We start from the raw sequence: 15,322 nt of genomic DNA on the forward strand, positions 1-15,322 counted from the left end.
TAAGGGTAATAGGTTTGCTTACAGATGTATCAGCACAAACATGTGAGTAATGTGTTTCACTACAACGTCGCAAAGGCTACTGTGTCACTAGGTGATAGGAATTTTTTTAGCTTCATTATAATCTTATGGGATCACCATTGTATGTGCACTCCATAGTTAATCGAAATGTCATTATGTGGCACATGACTGTCTTAGTAAAAGACACCCTTTTTCTTTCCAAAGTGCACTGGGTTGGACAATACATAATATGGTCACCTGAGATAATATCTTTATTTTGTGGAGGAGGAAACAGAAGTATAGAGAAGGTAAATTATTTGCCCAAGGTCACCTAGCAGGTGAGTGATGGAGCTGGATTTTAACCCAGGTCAGTCTCTGGCACCCAAGTCCTTCCTGCCAGAGTCTTCTGCTTGTCTGTACAGGGCAATGAGCACATCTCCCCATGATTAGTCCCTCGGGGAACTAGAAACTCACTGGAGTGATGTGCTATTGTTTGGAACACTCTTGTTTGGAACCCCCTTAATTATTATTATTTTTAAGAACAATTTTGATATTAGCAAGTCTTGTTTCTTTGAGCATAGATTTCATTTTTGAAAAGACCCTAAACACTTTGAGAGCCAAGTCTTGTGAATGAGGTGGGAAATTATGCTGGGAGACACCAGTTTGGAGCCAAATCAAAGGCTGAGTTTGAATTGCTGGTGAATTGTTGTTTGTTTGTGTGGCTGGTGAAATTAGCTTTGAAAAAGAATTCTCAAAGAAGCATTCTGCAAATGTTTTGAACGGTGATGGTGTCATTTGATTGGGTTTAATTTCTCAAAGTAACTTATTTTTCTTTAAGTCTCATTTTATCATGCTTATTACATGTGACATATTATGTCTAGTCTTTTGTAGCTAAGCATATTTAGCTTAGAACGAGTGGATGGGCTTTCCTAGGTGGTTGAAATTCTTGGCTTTGAATGAAGAAAATCAATCAGTCCTTTCTACAAAACTCAGGTTTCTATTAGCTAAATTCTCAAGCTCCATGTTGTACCAAATGAATTCTGTGGGTTTGATTGTTCTATATTTTTAAAACAAAAAGTCCAGGTAACCTATACTTGTAGTACTTAATAATTGAGTGATACAGTTTTGGATGGTTTATCTATTAAAAGTAATGATTATACATTTTATTTGCATGTTTAAATTTATAAGACATTAATAATTCTATTTTTTTCTATTTAAATTCAAAACAACCAAGGGAATAAAGTGAGTAAGGTATTATCATCCCCTTTTACAGGTAAGAAAAGGAGCCTCTGATATTGTGTCTTGTTCAAGGTCACATAATTATCATAATTTTAAGTGGCAATGTCTGGACTTGGAAATGCCTGGGGCATTTAATTCCTGATTTAACTTCCTTTCTTTTGTAGTATATGCCTTTCTTCTTCATTGTTTTGTCCTCACAGGTTATTGACCCTTTTATTTCTTTATTAGTTTTCTATGGCAACTGTAACAAATTGCAACAAACTTAGAGGCTCAAAAAATGTATTCTCTCACAAGTAATAATTTTGGCCTCCTTCTTTATGGAGGCGGTGGATTCAAACTAACTCCTATGGTGCTCAATCAAGGCATTGGCAGGGCTGTACTCCCTCTGAAGCCCCTAGAGAAGAATACATCCTTTCCTTTTCTAGTTCCTAGAGCTGCATTCATTGCATTCTTTGGTTCATGGTTTCCTTCTGCACTTTCAAGACCAGCAGTTGTAGCATCTTCAAATCTCTCTTTCTCTGTTTCATCTTCACATTGTCTTCTCTGTGGTAAATCTCTCACTAACTCCTTTTTAAACTAATACGTGTGATTGCATTTAGAGCCCATTTGGATAATTCAGGATAATCTCTCCACCTCAAGGTTCTTAATTAACTATATCTGCAAACTCCTCCCTTTTTTGCCATATAAGAAAACGTTTACAAGTTGCAAGGATTCGAATGAGGATCATTTGGGTTTTATTTGGCAGGGGGAATTATTCAGTTTACTACAGTCTACCCTTTGAGATTCACATCCTCAAAGATTCACATCCATTCCATACACAAAATGCATTCAACCAACATTCCCAGGTATCATCCCATTACAGCATCAACTGCAGTCCAAAACCTCGTCTAAATATCATCAGTTCGAAAGTCCCAAATCTCATCATCTAAATCAGAGATAGGAAACACTCTATATGTTACATCAGGAGGAAAATTTCCTCTCCATCTGTGGACCTGTGAAACTAGAGGATATGTTCTCTGTTTCCAAGACACAATGGTGGCACAGGCATAGTGTAACAGCTATAGGCATTTCCATTGCAAAAAGGAGAATACGAAAGGGGAAAAGGAGTCATTGATTATGAACAACGGAAAATCCAGCAGGGCAAGTTCCACAGAGGCTTAGAAATAATCTGTCTTTGTCTTGTGGCTCTGCCTTCTCAGCCTGAGGCTCCACCCTAGGAGTCATTCTTCCTTTTGCTTGAGGTAGAACTGGTTGATAATATTGTGAGCTTGTTTCCTACTTGTAGAATTTTGGGAGTCTTATAGCCTCCTTTCATGTTGTTCTCTCTGTCCCTTTCAGTTCAATCTGGCTGTTTCTGCAGATATAATGCTCTAAAAAGCCTGTGGGTCTCCCATGTATATTACAGGGATTCATGCCTTGAGATAAGGGAATCCTCCACAGATATTTTCTGGAGAATCTCATCTCTTTTCCTGGCTTCTACTGAGATAGCTAAGGGGATCTGTGAGTCACATGTCTAATCTCTGACACAAACAAAATTTGTCCAGTTATACCCTTGACCATCCAGAACATGATTTCTCAACAGTGAATCTCCTAATTTTAGCATCTTTTGGAAACTGGATAGGTTGAGAATTTCCCAAGTAATCAAGTCCTGGTACCTTTTTGCTTAACAGTTATTCTCTCACTTTATCTCTTTCCTTACATATTTTGCTATAATTGGCAAGAAGAAACCAGGTTGCATTTTTGACACCTTATTTGAAAATCTCCTGAGTTAAATATCCATGTTCACCACTTACAATTCATGTCTTCCACACAACTGTAGGGTACAATTCAGTCTGGCAGTTGGCCACTACTTAACAAGGGCCACCTTACCTCCAGTTTCCAATAAGATGTTTCCCACTTCTGTCTGAGGTCTCAGCAACTGTGCCATTAATGCTCATATTACTACCAACAGTCTACTGAAAGCAATCTAGGCTATTTTTTTTTATCATCGGTCTCAAAATTCTTTCAACGTGTATTCATTACTCAATTCTAAAGCTATTTCTGTATTTTTAGAAATGTATTACAGCAGGTACCAAAATCTATATTTATTTTCAATGGCTGCTATTACAAATTACCACACACTTGGTGCCTTAAACCAAATATATATGCAATATATATAACTATGTAACTATATTTGTATATGTATAACTATATTTTATATATTTTTTATTATAAATTATATAGAAATATAGGCATATAATATCTAATTTATAAATATGTTTAAAATATATAATTGATATTATTAATACTATTAATAAGATAATAAGACAATATTAATCATATAATAGCAATAATATTGATAATATAATAATATGTTATATATTATATACTATAACAATATATTATATATTATTATAATATTTATAAACACAATTATATTTATAAATGTGTAATAATTATATAATTATATAATAGGAATACATAATACATTATTTATATAGCCTATAAATATAAAATATATATTTTATTAATATATAATTATATTTTATTTAATTAATATTTAATTAATATTTAATATATATATAAGTCTCACTGGACCAAAGTCTAGGGCTGCTGTCCCTCGGGAGTTTCAAGGGTAAATTTGTTCCTCAGCTTTTCCAGCTTCTGGTGACTTTCAGTAGTTCCTGGCCTGTGGCTGCATCACTCCAATCTCCTGTCATTGTCACATTGCTTCTCTTCTCCTGTGCATGTGTCTGTCAGATGCCCTTCCACCTCCCTTTTATAAGAATACATTTGCTTGCATTTAGGGCCCAGTCAGCTAATTCAGGATAACTTCCCATCTCAGAATCCCTAACTTAATCACATTTACACAGTTCATTTTTTGTCATATAAAGTAACATTCATAGGTTCTAGGGATTCCGGTGTGGATATCTCTTGTGGGGAATTATTCAGTTCACCACCAGTTTATTTTCCATGTGTTCCTCTTGTCATAGTCACATGATATTCAAGAAGATCCATCATGTAGCAGTGGAGTACCCACGTATTAGGTTGCTGTTACCTACGGATGTCTTGCTCCATTCTCTCAATCTCTTGTGGCATCAGGCCCATGCTCTAGTCACAGAGTAACGTAGGCTATCCTTATCTGCCCTGACCATAGTGGTGGGTGCATGATCCAAGCCAGCCAATCAGAATTCTTCCCTGAGATTTTCACATTGAATTAGACAGAGAAATTTTGTAAAGATAGGAGACTGGAGCTGCCTTTCTCCATCATGTTGTTAAAACAGAGAGGTATTCACCTTGCAAATTTCTCCTTTTTTAACTCCTGAAATACATAAAATTTTCAGGGAGGAAAGTCTATTCCTCAGAGACACACAAGCCTGGCTACATGCCTAGGTGCAAGATGGTCAGGAGGTAAAGGTGGCAGTCTTGATGAGTCTGAGCCCAGTGAGAAATTTTAATTTTTTCAACACGCTATTTTGGCACATTCAATAAACAATTAATCACCTCTAAACCTGTATTCTCCTTCATAGCTACACAAAAGATACTTCCAATTCTAGTCATAGCGTGCATTGATTTTTGCTTCCTGCTGAACCCCACTAAAATGATAGAAAAGGAATTAAAATGTTATAAACCTACACAAGCAGTTTAAGAGAGGAAACAATAGCAAATTAAATATCTCGACAAATGTTTGGAAGATGGAAAGCAGATGGATGAATGTTAACTGGGTTGGCAGAGCAAGAAAGCTGGAACAAAGTGCCTGGAGAGGGGAATCTCAGTGAGAAGCAAGCCAACTTTTACCACAGAATCCTAGAGAGACAAGAAAATTGGAGCCCAGAGATACCTCTAAAGACGGATATGAAGAATCAGCTCAGTAGTGGATAGATCTCATATTATGGTTGTCCACTTTTTAGTAGCTTTTCTATATTTAGATTTATCTCAATTTATGAGTATTGCTTCCTTAATCCAAACTCTAATTCTCAGCTTCCCATATAGCTAGACTACAGTCAAGCAATCTGTCTGTGCCAACCACACACACATAATTTTAATTCAGGTGTGAGCTGAGGAAAGAAGATCTGTGTGTGTTTCTATTTTTGAAGGAGAGAGCTCTCAGGATTTTTGTAGAAGCAATTGGCAAGTGCTTCTAGAAAGGTTACGTTTCTCATACAGAATTGTCATTGGTGATGGTGCTGGTCAGCACAGTGATAATCTACTTTAGTGCTCAGTAGGGCAGCAGAGTCTGTGTGAAGTTTTCTTCATCAGGCTTTTTTGGTGGGATAAGTTTGGGCATAGCTCTAGAAGCTTAGCCTGGAGCCTAGGTTTTTTTTTTTTTTGGAGACAGAGTTTTGCTCTTGTTGCCCAGGCTGGAGTGCAGTGGTGCAATCTCAGCTCACTGCAACCTCTGCCTCCCGGGCTCAAGTGATTCTCCTGCCTCAGCCTCCCGAGTAGCTGGGATTACAGGCTCCCGCCACCACGCCCAGCTAATTTTTTGTATTTTTAGTAGAGATGGCATTTCACCATGTTGGCCAGACTGGTCTTGAACTCCTGACCTCAAGTGATCCACCCACCTCAGCCTCCCAACTGGAGCCTAGTTTTTAAACCCTCCCCAAAATTCAATGAACTACTCACCATTTAATAAACTGATTTCCCAGAGTCCATTTCTATTGACTGCAATTTAAAACAAACAAACAAACAAGCAAACAAACAAAAACTGCCAAGCCTCAAAACAACACTATTATTACTGCATGTATAATAGATAGTTTTATACGAAGTTCTTTCCCATACGACCAGATAATGGACTACCTCCTGCCCAACTACAGCATCTATAGAAAGGAAATTTGTTTCTGGAGAAACTCACCCAGAGGGAAACCAGATGGAAACATCAGGAGTAGAGGAGAGCAGGCTTCAGATATTAAAATAAAGAGACTTCTTAATCCTCTTCCCCTTCTCAATTCTTAGAGTTGAGAAGGCAGAGTTAAAGAGATTTTTCTTAGCAGAAATCAACCACTCTAACAGGAAAAATTCTCGAGTGAATTAGATAAATATCTATATTATCACCTTCCAGTAGAGCCATGCCTACTCACAGTTAACTGCAAATCAGCTTTTTATTGCGACTTTCTTAAATATTAGTGGATATGTCGGGATCACCAGACTTTTGAGGAAAGCTTCTATTCTCAAATGAGAAAGACCAAAGCAAATACCAGAAGAAATTGAAATTGATGAATCTAGTGACAGTGAAGTGAGCAGAAGGCAACTTAATTAAAAACACTATAATATTTTCAGAAAGGATGAGAAGACATTTCGTCGATGAATCAAAATAAGATGCTATTTTTTTAAAAAAAAAAGCTGAAGAAAAAAGAGCTCTTGGAAATTAAAAATATGACAGCAGATAGTCAAATAAATAAGCAGAAGTTTGGAATTTGATGTTGAGGAATCTCCTAGAAAGTAGGACAGAAGAACCAGACACACAGAAGAGGAGAGAAATGATAAGAAAATCAGATAATCAATCCACTGGATCCAACATCCAATCAAGAGAGACACAAAAGAGGAGGAATTTTAAAAATTATATATACAGATACTGAGAACTGATGAACTTAAATTTCCAGATTGAAAATATTTCATGTGTATTCAGCACATGTGTAGCCTGCATCAAGGCACATTGCTGTGGAATTTCAGGATACCAGAGAAGATGCTGAAAGTTTCCAGAGAAGAACAAACAAGGTTATATAGGAAAGGATTAGGAATCACAATGAGATTCGACTTCTTAGCAGCAAGCTTCAAAGCAGGAAGTCAATGGAGTAATGTCTTCCAAGCTGAGGCAATTGTTTCTAACCTAGACATCAGTCTGCCTCCAAACTGTCAATCAAATGTAAAGGTAGGAGGCACACGTGGAATATAGGTGTCTCAAAACATTTACTTCTGGGAAGGAATGGGATGATTTGCTCCAGCAAGCAAGGGAAAACATCAAGAAAGAAAATTTGAGATCCTGGAGACCCGAGATCCATCCCTGAAAAAAAAAATGCACAAAAGAATTCTTAGGATAATATTGGAGGGACTTCCTAGAATAACAACTGTTCCAGATGCTCAGTGAATAGGAAGAAAGAACACTTTAGCTAAAATAAAAAAGAAGGAAAAGAGCTTCAATGAGCAAATGAAGCATTAATAGATTTCTTAAGGAGTTGGACATTTTTGAGAGGTGTTTTCTAATTCCATCAGAGAGTCTGAGAAAAACCAGTGATACTTAGAAAAATAATTAGATGAAAAATAAAGGCAATCACTAACTTTAGGGAAAGCAAACATTTGTATAAGAAAGGAAATGTTGTCATAGTATTCTGTTGGTTTCATCTGTGAATAATAGCAGTTTAAACAGTAACTCTTGATATAACCAGCATTATGAAAAGCTGTATTATGAATAAGGAAGAAGTGAAATGTAGGTGGAAAGGGTAAAGGTATAGGCTGTAACAGTGCTAAAATTTCATCTTTCTATAGAAGGAAATTAATAGAGAATTCTTAAAAAATCAAGTACAAAGTAAAAAAATACGTATATAGAAGTAAAAAGATAAATACTGGAAGAAGGAGCTAAAAGAATTGAAAATTCTTGGCTCTGCAGAGCAGGATTTAAGGGCGGAGTAGAGTACTGCTCCTTTGCATAATAAGCCTTATGAGATTGTTTGGGTGAGATTTTTTTTCAACTATGAACATGCATTACTTGATAAAAATTCAAAACCATCAAAACCTTGAAAATTTTCTTAGATAAACAGGAGTTCTCATACTCTGTCAGTGGGAGTATAATTAGTGTAATCACTTCAGAAAACTGGCAGTATCTACTGAAGCTGACTGCACACACACTGTATGAACCAGCAAGCTTGGTTCCAACAGAAGTATGTACAGTTGTGTGCCAAAAGATGTACAAGTATGTCTGTAGCAGTACTATGCATGCTAGCTGGGGACTGGACAAAATAAAACGTGCATCTACAGTCCAGTGGGTATTTCATATTCATGCAAGGGACCATGATACAGCAATGAAAATAGATCACTGCTACCTGCCACAATGTGGGTGAGTCTCACAAACATTGTGTTGAGCAAAAGAAATCAAACACAAAAGAGCGCATGCTACAGGATCCTGTTGATATAAAGTTCAAAGCTAGGGAAAACTAACCTATGGTGATAGAAGTTACAATGTTGATTACCTTGGGGAAGAGGTTGGGGAGGATAGAGACTGAGGGGCCTGAAGGGTGCTTCTGGGTCCTGGACAGTACTCAAATCTTGATCTGGCTACTGACACATGAGAATATTCACTTTGTGAAGTTTCATCAAGCTGTTCTCCATCAATTACACTCTTCTATATGTAAAATATATTAAAGGTCATTCAATAAACTTTTATTACTCTTTAAAAGTTTATTAAATAAAACACACATATTCCTACAAGAGCAGCTCAGCCCAAGGAGAAATGGCCATCTGGACCAGAGAGCCCACTGTGCTGGGAAAATTAGGGAATTATTCAGGAATTTATGAAAATACATGTAAAAAATAATAGCCAGTTGAATGTGGTTGTTTCTCAGTTCTTGCCTTTTAACTTTGATTTAAGGATTTTGCAAATTTCTCATTTCTGTGTACATTCTAATTTAAGCTGCCTCAAGGCTTTTTTGGACATAATTAATAGTGACTTCAAAACAATTTGAAACATTGTAATGGCTGCGAGCTTCTTCTTCTGTTTCCGGGGTGGTCTGCTCAGGATTTTAGGTGCAGTTCTGTTCAAAAGGTAACAGAACCGGAACACAGGATGAGTAAATACAGTCTAGTTAAACAAGACAAAACAAAAAACAGCACAAAATTACTGGGTTTCATTGTGAGAGGAGGTGGGGCCAGAATTCTATTTTGCTCTTTCAGGTTGTGGAAAGAATCTCAGTCCTTGAAATGATATGACACATCAGTGATCTTGGTTGTTTCCAAAAGTGTTTAAGAAGAGGGGACATTCATCTTGGCTTTGACCTTTCACATTATTAGTATTAGAAATCTTCATTGTGCAAGGCTTGAAAGGAGATGAGAGGGAACAAGTTTCCTTCTTCTGACCTTCACATCATCACACTACAAAAGCTCTTCAATTGCAGGCATTTGCCTTGCTATCTTGTTCCCAGTCGAGGGAAAGCAAAAGGAGAAACTCTTGAAAGTTCAGCCACTTACAACGAATTTCAATGGATACAATTGCAGAATACCTTTCAACAACCAAAGTTGGCTGGTAATTAGGCTCTCATACACCACAGATCTGTGTCTGCAGTCAGCAACCTGCAAGAGAAGCCCTTCTCATGAAACAGCCAAGATGGGGGTATCCTGGGTGGGGGCAAGGGAGCACTGATGGGCATTGCCAGGGATTCTTCAGAACATAGAACAGAACTCGGCTACCATCAGCTGCATTTGAGTTCCTCCTTTTCCTGCAAAGACTGATGATTATATTGGGGGCAAGTGCAGCTGTTTAATAGGATGAGGGATTATGTAAAATGGTAGTAATTGTCCATATAAATGCATGCGATTATCATTGGCCTTACAATAGATATAGTATCTTGTAATATATATACTATGTATAAAAACTATAATTATATACAGTAAAAACATACGTAATACATAATTATAATACTATAATACTTAAAAAGAAGTAATTTGTGGAATAAAGAGACTTGGATTCATATCCCTGGTTTTATTACGTTGGTGCAAAATAATCATGGTTTTTGCCATGAAAAGTAAACTTTTGCACCAACCTACTAACAATCTGTGTGAATTTGGACCACTTTCTTGCTTCCTCTTTGCCCTCATTGCTATCTCTGCTACATGAAGGTAATTTGTGTCTGCACTGAAAGTATTGTTAGGACCAGCACATAGTAGGTGCTTACTAGATACAAGGGGTTTTCCCTCTTCTTGCCCTGTAAAGTTATCTTTTGAACAAATCATAAAAGAGTTACTCTCTGTCCAAATTCACGTATTGGAAGAGCTGGAATAGGGATTTATGCCTCTGTGCTTCCAACTCTAGCAAAGAGAGCCACTGGAGTCATCTCTTAAAACTGCACATCCGATCTTGTCACTCCCAGGCTTACAACCCTTCCTTTGTCTCCCTTAGCACTTGGATAAAATCCACAGCTCTTCCTGGTCTGGCTCCTGCCCGCTTCTCTAATGCCATCTCCAAACGTTTAGATTTGCTCCTTATGTTGAGACCACATCAGCTGCCTCTCTGGTCCTTAAAGATGCCAACTTGCTCATGCCTCAGTGATGTGAACTTGATGTTCCTCCTGTCTGTATGGCTTCCTTTGCGTCTTGGCATGGCTGGCTCCTGATCAGCCTCCAAGTGTCCACTTGTCCTGCATTTCCCAGAAAAAGGATCCTGAGATAGAGTTTCACATGAAGGATGTCCATTGTGGAGGGCTGTTGGACTCAACTCCTGTGGAAGGAAGGGGAATGGAGCAGGAGTGGGCACAGGGAGAAGTGGAACAATGGAGCCTATTGCTGCATTGGCCCTACAGGGACCCCTGGAGCTGGAAGGGTCTCTCAGAGTTGCTGCCAACTGGTGCTGTGGCCAGGCCTTTGTACTCTTTTATTGATCAGTCTTAAATGGGGACCCCTCTCCTGCCAAGAAGGATATGACCTTGGGGAGATGACTCTCGTCAAGGCAATCCCTAGTAGGACCGATAACTGAAGGCCAAGTGTTGACAGTTCTCCCGGGGCTAGGGCACAAATACTTCTTGAAGAGGATCTGGGGCAGCATGGCAGCATCCACCACACAGCCTTCTCTGACCATCTGGTGTCTGTCCCAAAGTTTTCTATCTGAATATGCTGATTATTTCTTTATTTTCTTATTGTTTTCCCCACTGGGCTGTGAGCTCCACAAGGATGAAGATTATGTTTATCTTTTTCCCTGTTGTACCAACAGTTCATTGCATAGGGCTTAGTATGGTAGGCACTTAATATATATTTCCTGAATTAATGAATGAATAAGAAATGTTTAATGATAACCAACCTTGCAGGTTGCTGACTGCAGATACAAACCGACGGCGTGCAGGAGTTCAATTCCAGCCAACTTTGGCTGTTTCACATATTTTGCAATTCTATCCATTGGCTGAACTTTCTAGATAGTTGTCAAGACACACACATTTGTCTATGTCTTAAAGTAATGCTGAACTTGCAAAAGAACGGTCACGTCTGCTCAGTCTCTCTGCCATTTATTCTTGGATAAGATTATGATCAAAATCAACTCTGTGTTCTTTTTTTTCAACTTTTAAGTTCAGGGGTACATGTGCAGGTTTGTTACATGGGTAAACTTGTGTCACGGATGTTCTTAATACTTAGATATTTATGAATGAGAGAAGAATGCCTGGTGAAATGGCCATAAGAGTGATAACTCTGGAGACAACCTGCTCCTTGCCTCCAGGAGCAAGCAAGATGTAACAGAGACAGCCCTGACCAGGTTAGAGGACTCAAGGACACTTGCACTTCCAAAGCAGAGTGTCTTCAGTGAGCTCAGGACAATTAAGCCTCATTCCCAGATACTGTTTTCTCTTCCCTGCTGCCTCATTCAATATGGATACTTAGAACCCAAATATAGTCATGTGTTTCCTAACGACATGGATATGTTCTGAGGCGATTTTGTTGTTGTGCAAACATCATAGAGTGCACTTACACAAATGTAGGTGGTATAGCCTACTACACAGCTGGGCTGTATGGTGTAGCCTGTTGCTCCTAGCCTACAAACCTGTACAGCATGTTACTGTACTGAATACTGTAGGCATTCCTGAGTTACTTCATTTAGAATAATGGCCTTCAGTTCCATCCAAGTTGTTGCAAAAGACATTATTTCATTCTTTTTTACGGCTGAGTAGTATTCCGTGGTATATATACCATATTTTCTTTATTCACTCATTGGTTGATGGGCACAGAAACACACATATTACCCTAAGTCTACCCAGAGTCAAGATCATCAAAATGCCATTAAGTGTTAGGAATATTTCAGCTCCATTAAAATCCTATGGAGCCACAGTAATATATGGGGTCATCGTTGACTGAAATGTCTTACGTGGTGACTGACCATAGTTTAAAACCCATCAGGAAAAAGAAAAAGAAACTACCAGTGTCAGGAAAAAGAAAAAGAAAGGAGTGAATTGTGTTCATGAATCTGGGTTGTGAACAGTAGTTCTGCTGCTCCTGTGGCAAGCTAGAGAGTACCCCAGGGCAACGCTCCATTGTGTTGCATCTCTCTGGTTTATTATGGGCCAGAAAGTAGCTTTGAAGATGGCTTCATACTCCTTGCTCCAGGCCAGGAAGCATTTACTCTGCATGCATTTACTAATTCAGACTTATTTTTTTTATTTCAATAGCTCTTGGAATATAGGCGTTTTTTTGTTCTATGGATGAATTACATAGCAGTGAATTCTGAGATTTTAGGTCACCCAACACTCGAGTAGTGTACATGGTACCTAATGTGGAGTTTTTTATCCCTAGCCCCACTCTCAGCCTTCACTTTCTGAGTCTTTAAAGTCCACTATATCATTCTTATGCCCTTATGTCCTCATAGCTTAGCTCCCATTTATAAGTGAGAACATAGAGTTTTTGGTTTTCCACTCCTACTTACCTCACCTAGAATTATGGCCTCTAGCTCCATCCAAGTTGCTGCAGAAGACATTATTTTGTTCCTTTTAATGGCTGAGTAGTATTCTCTGTTGAATATGTACCACATTTTCTTTATTTACTCGTTAGTCAATGGGCATTTAGATTGCTTTGACGTTTTTGCAATTGTGAATTGTGCTACTATAAACACACACATGCAACTGTCTTTTTCGTATGACTTCTTTTCTTTTGGGTAGATACCCAGTGGTGGGATTGCTGGATTGAATGGTAGATCTACTTTTGGCTCTTTCAGGAATCTTCATACTAATTAGTATATTAGAGGTTGTAGTAATTTACATTCCCACCAGCCATGTATAAGTGTTCCCTTTTCCCCAATCCATGCCAACAATTATTGTTTTTTTGACTCTTTAATAATGGCCGTTCTTCCAGGACCGAGGTGGTATCTCATTGTGGTTTCAATCTGCATTTCTCCGATGATAGTGATGTTAAGCATTTTTTCGTATGTTTATTGGCCATTTGTATATCTTCTTTTGAGAAATGTCTACTCATATCTTCTGCCTACTTTTAAATGAGACTTTTTTTTTTTTCTTAGTGATTTGTTTGGGTTCCTTGTAGATTCTGTATACTAGTCCTTTTTGGGATGTGTAGTTTGCAAATATTTTCTCCCATTCTGTGGGTTGGCTTTTTACTCTGCTGATTTTTGTTCTTTTTGCTGTGCAGAAGGTTTTCAGTTTAATTAGGTTTCATGTATTTATTTTTGGTTTTGTTTAGACTTTTATATTTATTAATCAACTCATTCATTGGGAAAAAAGAGTTACCTTGATGATGCTCGGGGCAGGGAGGGCTGGTCAATAGTTTTGTTGGAGCTAGATGTGGTAGACTGTGCCTTTAGTTCCAGCTAATTGGGAGGCTGACGTGGAAGGATCCCTTGAGCCCAGGAATTCAAGGCTACAGTGAGCTACTGCACTGCACTGCAGCCTGGGTGACAGAGCCTGACTCTGTCTATTAAAAAAAAAGAAGAAGAAAAGTTTGGTGGGTTGGTAGTATTTATTTTTTAAATTTTAGTTCATATTCGAACAACAAAGGAGAGAAGGGGACACAGGAAAGTTTGCTTGTAAGGTTAAGGAGTATTTTTGTTTTTCATTCACACAGTTAACTACAGAATATTAAGACTTGGTCAAGAGTGACTGTATATTGGGAGAAAAACGGGAGGGTCTGGACAAGAATGTTGAGTGGCCACCTTGAGGGCACAGGCTAGGTAGGGTAAATATGAATTTATGAATGATTTTATTTTCTTTTGTTTTTCTATTTTGTCAAGTTTTCTGCTTTGTGTATATATTACAATTGTGATCACTAGCAAAGCTATTACTAAAATAGATGCAGTTTTGTTGAACTACTTTGAAGACAGAGGTCAAAGAAAGAATTTTTTGGTGATTCCGAGTTGTTTTATTTAAAAAAACAAAGTTCTCTCAGTACGCATTTACTTAGTGCCTGCTTTTTGCACTGCAAGAAGCAGTCATTTTTTTCTTGAAATCATCATTATTTAATACTTTTCCTGGTGGATAAAAAGATGCAGAACCAAAGAGCACACCCAGTTTAAGGGTCATACTTGTATAGCCCACGAGGAGTGTGTTAGTCCTTTTGCATTGCTGTAAAGAAATACCTGAAACTGGGTAATTTGTAAAGAAAAGGGGTTATTTTGCTCATGGTTTTGCAGGCTGTACAGGAATCATTGTGCCAGCATCTGATTCTGGTGAGGGCCTCACGAAGCCTCTTCTCATGGTGAAAGGCAAAGGGGGAGCAAGTACACCACATGGTGAGAGAGGGAGCAAGAGAGAGTGGGGGCGATCTGAGACTCCTTGAAACAATCAGAACTCACAGTAACTGATTACCACAGTGAGGGCACCAAGTCATTTATGAGGGATCCACCCCCTTGACACAAACACCTCCCACTAAGCCCCATTTCCAACATTGGGAATCACATTTCACCCTGAGATTTGGAGGGGACAAACATCCAAGTCACACCAGGGAGGGAGGCTGTGTTTGGGTGAAGCACACTCAGCCACCCGGGGAGAAGCTGGTAGAAGGGAAATGCCTCCGGATACTTGAGTTCAAGTCATCATCTACTGTGTCCTCTTCCCTAAGAAGCTTGACCACTCCGAGCCTCACTTTCCTCATCTACAAAATTAGTTGTGCCAGCATCTGATTCTGGTGAGGGCCTCACGAAGATTATTAACAGAGTTAACAATCCTGCTACCCAGAAGCAGTCACTGCCAATATTTTGGTGTACCTATTGCTGATTTAATTCAGATGTATTCCCAGGTACACAAGCACAATATGTTGGCATTGGGTTTCACAGTATATATTTGAGAAGTCAAAGTTTCGCCATAAATTTTATATCTTGAACATTTTATTATATCTTTAAATACTCTTCAATAATATGATTTTTTGTGATTGTGGGATTTTCTATCCATATGAACATACTGTAATTTTTTAAAGC

Source organism: Symphalangus syndactylus, chromosome 21 (assembly GCF_028878055.3).
Source record: "Symphalangus syndactylus isolate Jambi chromosome 21, NHGRI_mSymSyn1-v2.1_pri, whole genome shotgun sequence".
Taxonomy (NCBI): Eukaryota; Metazoa; Chordata; class Mammalia; order Primates; family Hylobatidae; genus Symphalangus; species Symphalangus syndactylus.